General features: G+C 46.2%; 1 long non-coding RNA gene across 1 annotated transcript in view; it reads right to left on the minus strand.

The window, feature by feature from the left end:
- LOC121100218 overlaps window positions 1–10,541 on the minus strand; it is a 136,462-nt gene that overhangs the window by 15,790 nt on the left and 110,131 nt on the right. The window contains exon 3 of the long non-coding RNA XR_005831962.1: window positions 3,310–3,424. This is a non-coding gene — a long non-coding RNA (uncharacterized LOC121100218). The remainder of the gene's footprint in view (window positions 1–3,309; window positions 3,425–10,541) is intronic.

Here is a 10,541-nt window from a genome sequence, read left to right on the forward strand (position 1 = left end):
GGACAGGGCACTGTGGGAGCAAGTGGACCTGCATTCAGGTCCTGCCCTCTCCGTTTTGCAGAGTGACCTTGTGCAAGTCACTTAACTTTTGCCGCCTGCAATGTCTTCCTCTGTGAAACGGAAATAGCAACCCCTATTTCCCTTTAGCAACTTATCTTGCCCCCATGGGGACTTTCTGAAACAACAGTTAGGAATTCAAGTCTGGATCAGAGGAAAAGGAGGAAGAAAAAGGAAAAGCCTAAGTCGTATTTGAGCAATAGTTCCCTCAGTGAAACCCAAACAGCCTTTGTTTGGGTTTGTTTGCTAAGTTCTATAATTTCTGGAATGGCAGCCCTGGAGGGGGTGGCCAGGCAGTCATCTGAGAGTGGGGGAGGGTAGAAAGGAAACCCTAGGGACCCTGCCACAGGATCAGAGGACACAGGGCTTCGCTGTCCTTTGGTTAGAGAATCACACGTTGAGAAGTCGAAGAGGTCTCAGTTTAGCAGGGAGAGACCAGAAGGTCAGTACCCGGCACCGATATCATGCAGTGACTTATCAGTAGATTCTCAGATAAGGGCCCAGCATAGGGAGAGTTCCCTGTCCCACCCTGTCTGACTTTGAATTGGTCTGGAAAAGTCAGAGGTGCTAACCTCCCAACGGGGCTTCCTACTTCCTTCTCTTGGTTGCTTGGGGGCTATTATCATAAGTGCTACAAAAAATGCAAGAGAACTGTGAATCTTCCTTGGTTTTCATTTTCGTTTAAAACACAATTTCAGGGAAACACCTAAGTCAAGATGGCTTTGAGGGAAGATCCTTTCAGGGATTATCTGTTCTCTGAATGTCAAATAAAGAAAGACTAGAAAGAAAAGAAAACCCAAAAGACACAGGAACACTTAGACGCAAGATGAAAGCCCCAGTGTACAATAAACAGTATAAGCCCCAAACCTGCAAGAGGGGCTGGATGAGACTGGGGCTGCATGGCTCTGGGTCTGAGAGCAGGCAGGGAACATGGGCCAGTTTGGCTCCTCGACATCATGGGGAGTTAAAGTGCCCCAAGTCGGGGAAGACACAGAGCCAGTACTCTGTGTGGGACAGAGAGGGGCAGGGCTCCCCTACCCAGGCAAAGAGACGGAAGGAAGGTAGTGCCTGCTGCCCAGACCTCCACTCCCCTGGAGCTGCGTTCTGGGGGAGGCCAAGCACGCAGGCCAGGCTGTGGAGCCAGGTTCTGGGCAATGCCGGGCCCGACTCTGATCAGATCGGTCACCTCACTAGTCAGCCCCAACGTCAGACTTGGTTCTGAACTGGAGCTGCTGGTGTCAGAGTGGGAGGCAACCGGACAACTAGAGAGGGAGGGACAGATGACCCAGAGGGAGGAAAAAATGCACCATGACACACGGCAGGCTCCAGCCCTGGTTGCACCTGTCAACCAAAATTCCTTACCAGGAGGCAAAGGGATGCCAGGAAAGACGGTCCACAAAACTGACAGCCAGGAGAAGGCTTTCCAAGAGATACAAGGAGAAAAAACCTTGAAAACCCAAGGTATTTGTAAACAAAGAGCAGGCAGATAGGAGGTAGGACCAAATGAGTATGAAGAAAAGCCAGGTGCAGATCCTGTTAATGAAAATACGGCCAAGGATAAATCCAATGTCAGGATCGAGCTGGGCTGTGGACATGGAGGAGGAAAGAGTCAGTGCTGGGAGAGTACTGGGAATCTCACCCCTGAGTATGCACAGACGATTTTATGCAGCGGGGAGTGGGAATCGGAGGCTGGACCAAGAGACCCTACTGCGTATAATCGGAGAGGAGATCCAGAAGACGAGATGGAGGGAACGGAGGAGAATTATGTCTCGTTTAACGCTCACAGCTACCTTCTGGGGCAGATTCTTGTTTTCCAATGAGGAATCTGGGAGACCGGGCTGGGCAGGCTTGCCTGAGGTCTCATGGTCACGAGTGGTGGAGTGGAGTCTCCATCTCAGGCCGGAATCTCCAAGTCAGGGCAGGGTGACCAGCTCTCTCCTGTGCCCAGGACTTTGCAGCTTTTAGCAGAGAACATCCCGTGTGTTAGGGAAGCCTTCAGTCCCTGGCAAACTGGGACAGTCGGTCGCCCTGGGTCCAGTGCATGGACTTTGAAATTTGACCGACTCAGTCTGAGCTCCATTTCTACCTTCCCTGTGTGTCCCTGGACAACTTATTTAACCATTCTAAACTTTTTTTTTTAATCTGCAAAATGGTAATAACAGAGCCAGTGTGCACACTAAATGGGGATTCATTTAAAGCTCTTAGTCTATACCTGACCCCTGGCATGTATCCAATAAATGTCACCTGTTGTCATTTATGTCCTTATTACCCAATGTGTGTGTTTCCCACTATGAGGGCCCACCTGTGTAGAGCAGGGCCGGCTCTCAGAGGCCTTGAGTGCTGGGATGAAGGGTATGGATGCCATGCTTCAGGCCAGTAGTTCCCAAACCTCACTGCCCATCAGAATCAGCAGGGAGCTTTGTTTAAAACCTACCTTCCCAGCACACATCCCTCTCAAATTCTGATTCAGCTTGTCTGGAGAAGGGTCTGCTAGTCTGCAACAGGAAGTCTCTGAAAATTGTTTATATACCTCAGAAACCTTAGAAAACATCATAATGAGCGTGTTGGGCAGTTTTGCTGCGTATGAATGTTTTGAGTTGTGGCCAGCCTTGGCTGCCGTCAGAAAGACAATGTTAGCTCAAGGTGAAGCCCTCTCCTAGCCGGGAGCCCATTGTTTGCCACCCCCCCACCATCCCAGGCTTGAGCGTGCAGGAGGGCGAAACCATGAAACCCCTCGTGGTGACCCCCAAAGATGGCTCCTGTGCCCAGGGCAAGGGCAGGACTCGTTTCCCCTGTCTGAGGGCCCGTGCTTCCCAGACCACACTCCTGGCAGCTGTCCCAGGCGCCCACCTCTGCGGAGGAAGGCATTCCTTCCCCGTGACCTCATCAGAAAGTGTCCCCTCCTCAGGCCAGAATTTTCCACCACAAATTCCTCATCAACAGCCGCCCTTCTGGCAAACTAAGGGTGGGCAAGTTAGGGCGACTGTTCTCTAAGTCACAGCAGGGACCCTGCTTGGGGGCACACATTATCTCCAGAAACAGTACGGCTCAGCGCAGGTTTCTTAAATGTTTGCAGATTGCAAAACAGCAAACAATAGATTTTTATCTGAAACACCTGTGAACATTTTCTGAAATTAGCTGAGAAAAAGCAAATGAAATTCCAGCCCTTCCCCTTCAAACTGACATATCCAACAAAAACAAAAAGGAACCCATTAACTCGGACCTTGCTGTACTGAAAAGATGGTGTCTTACCTTGTTTTCCTGAGGACAAATGAAGGACATATGTAACTTCGAGTTGTTTCTTTTCTCCTGGCACACTCGTGCATTGTTCAGGGAATAGCTTCTGCTAAATGGTAATTTAGGAACACTGCAAAAATGAGAAAAAATGGGATGTCAGTCTGGGTTTGTCACAGATGGGTCCAGTGACTTCTCTTTGGGTCCAGGTTCCTCCTCGGTATAGGTGGTGGGGTGGGGTGGGAGGTGATGAGGGTGGGTGTGGGTGGGATTAGTTTAGAACTCTGTAGTCCAACATGGTAGCCACTGCGGCATGTGGCTATTTTAATGTAAATTAATGAAACAGAACTAAAAATTAAAATTTTCAGTTGCACCAGCCACATTTCAAGGGTTCGAAAGCTGTGTGCGGCTAGTGGCCGCCATGTGGGACGGAGCGGATGAAACATTCCCATCAGTGCACAGAGCTGTATTTGCTGCACCCGGCTTAGACTGGAGAGCACAGGTATCTCCCCTTTTCCAAAGTTCGAGTTATGTCCCCTTGCTTTTACAAAAGACCTGTGCTGGCTCACTGAAAGACATCTGAAGAGGATTTCGTTTTTATGAAAGAAGGCATCTGGTGCCTGTTTTGCAGAGGAGCGAGAGTGGTGCTGGGGAGCTCCTTCCCCAGGATGACGCTGGGGATCTCAGCACCAAGCCACCACAGTTTTTAGCTGTGCCTGCGAGCATCTGGGCTTTATCTTGATTTATTTTGTGCTTCTGTCAACAAGATGTGCCCTAAGGTATCAGAAAAGCCTAGGAAGGTTATCTTTGGGTCTGGGAATGCTCAAAAAATTTTCCATATAAATTAATGGTAATTGCTTCTTTGTAGTTACCATCTCAGCTTGCAGAAGGTTTCATAGGAACGCTCTACTTCCAGATAGTGGGAGGAACCTGTGATGAATGACAATCTCCCACTCCTCTCCATTGCGTGCCCATGACAGACATTGCTAATCAATCACAGTATTCTTTCCTGTTGCCCCCTGATGGGTCTGCCCTATCCTTCTCGGAGATCCTGAAATATGTGTGTGAGACAAACCATGTACTTCCAGGGAACCGACATGAGTTCTTCACCTTTTTTTGTGCTGTGGCCACCCTTTGGCAGTCTGGTGAAACCTATAGATTCCCTTCCTAGAAAAATGTTTTTAAATGCATAAAGCAAAATAGTAAGGATTACAAAAGAAACCAATTACGTTGCCATAGCTTTCAATATAATTGCAAAAGCACAAATGTTTGATATAATAATAACATGCTTCATTACCAATGTACCAAATAGCAAGATCTGCTGGCACGTAATTTTTTACTTATAATGTTATAATTTTGCCATAATTTTACAATAATGTTGAAAGTAAAAGATATTTTGAGATTTTTATAATAACCATAATGAGGTATAAAAAGGAGTATGACTTCTTTGGTGAAGAAGTCACAGGTCCTGGTAAAGTAATTGTGGTGTGTTGCTTCACTCCTAATGGAAGGAAGGGCTAAATTATAGTAGTTAGTGAAACTAAAGATGCAATCTTTTTCCATCCAAATTCATGGACTCATTGATTTCTATAGACAGATCCCATAGAGTTGCATGGACCCTGGTGAGGAATCACCCTTTGTCAGGTGATCTGTGAAGTCCCAGATTTGTCTTTCTGTGACCACATAAAATAAATTCCTCCCGTTTGTTCATGCACTATGGAGCAAGAGTGTGCCAAGACTCTCCACAGACCTCCCCCTTCTTCAAGACAGCCCCATGTAGTTGAAAAGACATGGGGTGGGGTGATGGGGAGGTCTGCTAAGAATGCGGAGGGCAGAGGGAGTGGAGAATGAAGAAGGGGATCAGAAGAAGACAGGAAATCTCGGCCATGTCTGTGGTGACAAATGCAAAATGAATGTCACTTTCTGCAGTGAAGATGGGAGGGGAGGGTTAATTGTCACTGTGGACCACGGCAGACCACAAAGTCATTCCCTCCACAAAGAACTCAGAGTTAATTCCATGAACTCATGGTATAAAGTTAGAAAACCAAATGGTCAGCATCTGGAGATGACACTCCCTCCTTTTAGTGCCCTCCCCCGCCTCAATGGCCTTTTATGTCATGACCTTTCAGTGCTTTTTGGACAGTTTCATGTCTTTCTCAAAGCAAATGGAATGCCCATTAGTGAAAAAGAAATTTCTACAACACCAGTGGCAGTGTGGGAATAAATATTTATAGCCTGGGCTCTGAAACCAACATATTCTCATTATTTATAGAACTTTGAGCCAGGCCTATGCCATGTGAAAACTAATTTACGCAAGAATTTCTTTTCAGTTTATAAGAAACACTTGCCTGCCACTTTCTTCTGGGAATCCTGACAGATCACAAACTCAGTCAAACTTAGAAAAAATTAGCTGACTGCAGCAGAAATACCCAGATCAAACCTGATTTCCCATTAATCAACACTTCATGATCTTCGAGCCAAGCAGGAACTATTTCCTCCACAGTTCTCCCTCTGGCACAATGTCTCTCAGGCCAGCCAAGGAAAGGTCCTCTATTTCTCTGACAAGGCCACTCTGGTGTGTTCAGAATGCATTATTTTTTTCTTGCAGTTCTTTGTCATTCATTTACTCATTCATTCCTTCTGCAAATAATTGCTTTGTAGTCATTGTCTTTTCAGCTCAGGATTAGACGTTGAGGGGCTGGGAACTAGCACTGATTGCATACTTTCTATGTGCCAGGCCCAGTACAATGTCTTTTTCATCTGGTATCCCATTGCATTCCCACAACCATCCTGCAATGTTGGAATTACTGTCTCCAGTTCTATATATGAAGAGCTTAAGGCTCAGAGGTACAGTAATTAACTAGTTAACTATGCAGCTATTAACAAGTAATAACTACTTAGCTAGTTTTCTAGAAAGGGAAACATGTATAATATGATTCTGGGGACTTGAAATCTAAATGGGGGACACTATTGAAATAGCTAAGGATAGCTATAGCTAGAACGTAGATAGGGAAATAATTAAATTGTAGCGCCAGAGAGGGTGATTATTTGAAATGAGAGAACAGGTAAGAAAGGTCTAGGGATCACCGTGGACTAGGATGGCCAGTAAAGGGGCTGCCATCAAAGGATGGAGAAAGGGAAGAAAGAGGACATTATGAGTGGCGGGGTGGTGGGGAGCAAAGGCCCAGAACCAGAAATCACCCGCAGTTTGAGAGGTGGAGCGGAGTATGTCATGAAGGTACAAACTGGTTGAAGTGAGGGTATTCCTTAGCATAATGGCTTCTCTGAACTCAGTACTAAATAAATACCCAATAAAGGAACAACCAGATGCCTAAGAGAGTGAAAGAGGGAGTGGACAGATACTGGTGTGTGGGTGGGAATTAAGCTGGCTGGATGTGGCTGGACTGGGTTAAGAAGGACTTTGTCAGGCTGAGGACTGGTGTGTCCACTCGTAGGAACACACTGTGATCCCCACTTCCCTCGAATTTATACCACATAGGACTTTGGAGATAGATTTGTTCTGTATAGAAGGGATCACATGATTATTCCTGATGTTTTATCTGAAAAGCATACCTTAGAGTCAAATACATTAACATCATGAAATCAAAATCCAACCTAACAAAGGACTTATGTAGCTACATTTTATAGAAAAGTAGTTGATATGTACAACGCCCGAGATAGCCCATGGTAGAAGAGTGAAGTAAATCGTGGGGCAAGACGGGAGACAGGGAGATGAGCGAAGAGCTTGGGGGTGGTGACAGTGAGAGGTACTGGAGAGCTGGCAGTGGGGATCGAGAAAAGCAGGTGCATTCTAGGGTTATTGTAGAGGTAGAATCCACAGGATGTGGTGACTGATGGATGAGAGACATGAAGGACACAAGGGGGTGTCAAGAATAATTCACTCCTGTGCTCCCAGAGTGGATAAAGGTGCCATTTGCAGAAATGGGAGAACATAGGAGGAGCTGATGCGTGTGGGGAAATGATAAATCTGGTTTTCAAAAGGGGAGTGTGAGATCTTAATAAAGCTATTCATTGCATAGTTGGTTATATGGGCCTGAAGCTCAGGAGAGATGTCTGAGCTAAAGGCATAGATTTTTAAAAAGCTCAAAGCTTTAGGAATGGACTGGGCTCCCTTGGCAGTGTGTGTAGAGTGAGAAGTGCATCTAGGACAGAAGTTCAGGGAACCCCAACACGTAAGGGCGGATAGAAGAATAGGAACGTGGGGGGTTAAGATAGCAGAGGAGTAGGGGACCCCTTTTTCAGCTGGTCCCCTGAGTTGAGTTGGATAGGTATCAGACCAGCCTGAACATCCACGGAATCAGCCTGAGACGCAGGAAGATGCATCTGGATCTCTACAAATGAACATCTCCAGCGCTGAGTATTGAGGTACGAAGCGGGGAGCCGTGAAACCATGCACAGATATCGGACGATAACAGGAAGGGGGAGGGAGCAGCCACGTTCTGGCTCCGGGAAGCGGTAGCCACCTGCACGTGGGGAGCGGGTGGACTCGCGGACCGGCACCTGCGAGACAGCAGACTGAGACCGTGAGCCAGGGAACACGCGCCACGAGACTTCTCACGGAACTCCGGTGTTCTCACTGGAACCAGACTGAGACCGGGAGCTCCGGAGTGCACGGGGGCGGCTGGTGGCTGGTGGTGTTAGAAACACAAAGGACAGAGACGCGCGGGCCCTGGAAGTGAGGGCTGGGACGCCGGGAGTGGGGCGCACATCCTGGGACGCTGCAGAGATGAGCAGCACCAACAGAAACAGAGTTAAAGTGGCCAGAACATCAGTGGAGAACGGTCTGCGATCCCTCTGTTCTGAGACAGAGGCTGAGATTCGGCCACTGCTGCTCTGACTCTCAGAAGAGGCACAGCAAACTGCCAGGGAAAGCCGCCAGAGAGCAAAAGCCTGGAAACACAGGCTCACAGGGTGCCCATCCACATCCCCCCTCCCAGGAGACACGGAGACTCTACCCAAACAGGGTTGCCTGAGTATCGGCAAGGCAGGCCCCTCCCCCAGAAGGCAGGCTGAAAAATCAAGAAGCCCACATCCCTAAGATCCCTATAAAACAAGGGCGCACGGCCTGGGTCCTGGTCAATAATTTGGGCTCTGGACAACCCCTACAAACTCTCCTCATCAGAATGATGAGAAGGAGAAATCCCCCCCCCAGCAAAGAAAAGACAATGAGTCTGTGGCCTCTGCCACAGAACTAATGGATATGGATGTAACCAAATTATCAGAAATGGAATTCAGAGTAACAATGGTCAAGATGATGTGTAGACTTGAAAAAAAGTATTAATGAAAATGTTAATGAGAATATAGAATCTCTAAGGGAGGAAATGAGAGCGAATCTGGCAGAAATTAAAAATTCTATGAGCCAAATTCAGTCAAAACTAGAGGCTCTGACAGCCAGGGTCACTGAGGCAGAAGAACGTGTTAGCGAATTGGAGGATGGGTTAGTAGAAGAGAAAGCTAAAATAGAATCTGGACTTAAAAAAAGCCACGCCCACGAATGTAGGTTATGGGAGATTACTGATTCAATGAAACGATCCAATGTCAGGATCAACGACATCCCTGAGGGGGTGGAGAAAAACAGAGGTCTAGAAGAGATTTTGAACAAATTGAGGTTGAACGCTTCCCTAATCTAGCAAGGGAAACAAACTTTTGTGTCCAAGAGGCAGAGAGGACCCCTCCCAACCTCAACCATGACAAACCTACGCCACGTCACGTCATAGTACAATTTGCAAATATTAGATGCAAGGATACAGTATTGAAAGCAGCCAGGACAAAGAAATTTCTCACGTACTAAGGCAAAGGTATCAGAATTACGTCAGACCTGTCTACACTGACCTGGAATGAGAGAAAGTGTTCAGGGGGCATTTTTAAAGCTCTTTCAGAGAAAAACATACAGCCAAGGATCCTTTATCCAGTAAGGCTGTCATTCAGAATTGATGGAGAAATAAAGACCTTCCAGAATCGCCAGCCATTAACCAATTTCGTAACCACGAAACCAGCCCTACGGGAGATATTAAGGGGGCTTCTATAAAGGTACAAAGGCCCCAAGAGTGATACAGAACAGAAAGTCACAATCTATAGAAACAAAGACTTTACTGGCAACATGGCATCATTAAAATCATAACTCTCAGTATTCGGTCTCAATGTGAATGGCTTAAATGCTCCCCTAAAGCACCAGAGGGTTGCAGATTGGATAAAAAGAAATGACCCAACCATTTGCTGTCTACAAGAGACTCATTTGGAACCCAAAGGTACATTCAGACTGAAAGTAAAGGGATGGAGTACCATCTTTCACACCAATGGACCCCAAAAGAAAGCTGGGGTAGCAATTCTCATATCAGATAGATTGGATGTTAAGCTAGAGACTATAGTTAGAGACACAGAAGGGCACTATATTATTCTTTAAGGATGTATCTAACAAGTGGATATGACAATTATAAATATATATGCCCCCAACGGGGAGCAGCAAGATACACAAGCCAACTCTTAATCAGAATAAAGAGACATATAGATAAAAATACATTAATAGTAGGGGACCTCAACACCCCACTATCAGAAATAGACAGAACACCCTGGAAAAAACTAAGCAAAGAATCAAAGGCTTTGAATGCCATACTTGACGAGTTGGACCTCTTAGATATATATAGAACACTACACCCCAGAACCAAAGAATACTCATTCTATTCTAATGCCCATGGAACATTCTCAAGAATAGACCATGTTCTGGGTCACAAAACAGGTCTCAACCAATACCAAAAGACTGAAATTATTCCCTGCATATTCTCAGACCACAATGCTTTGAAATTGGAACTCAACCACAAGGAAAAATTTGGAAGAAACTCAAACACTTGGAGACTAAGAACCATCCTGCTCAGGAATGATTCGATAAACCAGGAAATCAAAAATCAAATTAAACAATTTATCGAGACCAATGAGAATGAAAACACAACAGTCCAAAACCTATGGGATAGTGCAAAGGCAGTCCTAAGGGGGAAATACATAGCCATCCAAGCCTCACTCAAAAGAATAGAAAAACCTAAAATGCAGTATTTATATTCTCACCTCAAGAAGCTGGAACAGCAACAGAGGGACAGGCCTAATCCACGCACAAGGAAGCACCTGACCAAAATTAGAGCAGAAATCAACAAATTAGAAACCAGGAGTACAGTAGAGCACATCAACAGGACTAGAAGCTGGGTGTTTGAGAGAATCAATGAAATTGACAGACCACT

This window comes from Ursus maritimus, unplaced genomic scaffold (assembly GCF_017311325.1).
Source record: "Ursus maritimus isolate PB19 unplaced genomic scaffold, ASM1731132v1 scaffold_35, whole genome shotgun sequence".
NCBI lineage: Eukaryota > Metazoa > Chordata > Mammalia > Carnivora > Ursidae > Ursus > Ursus maritimus.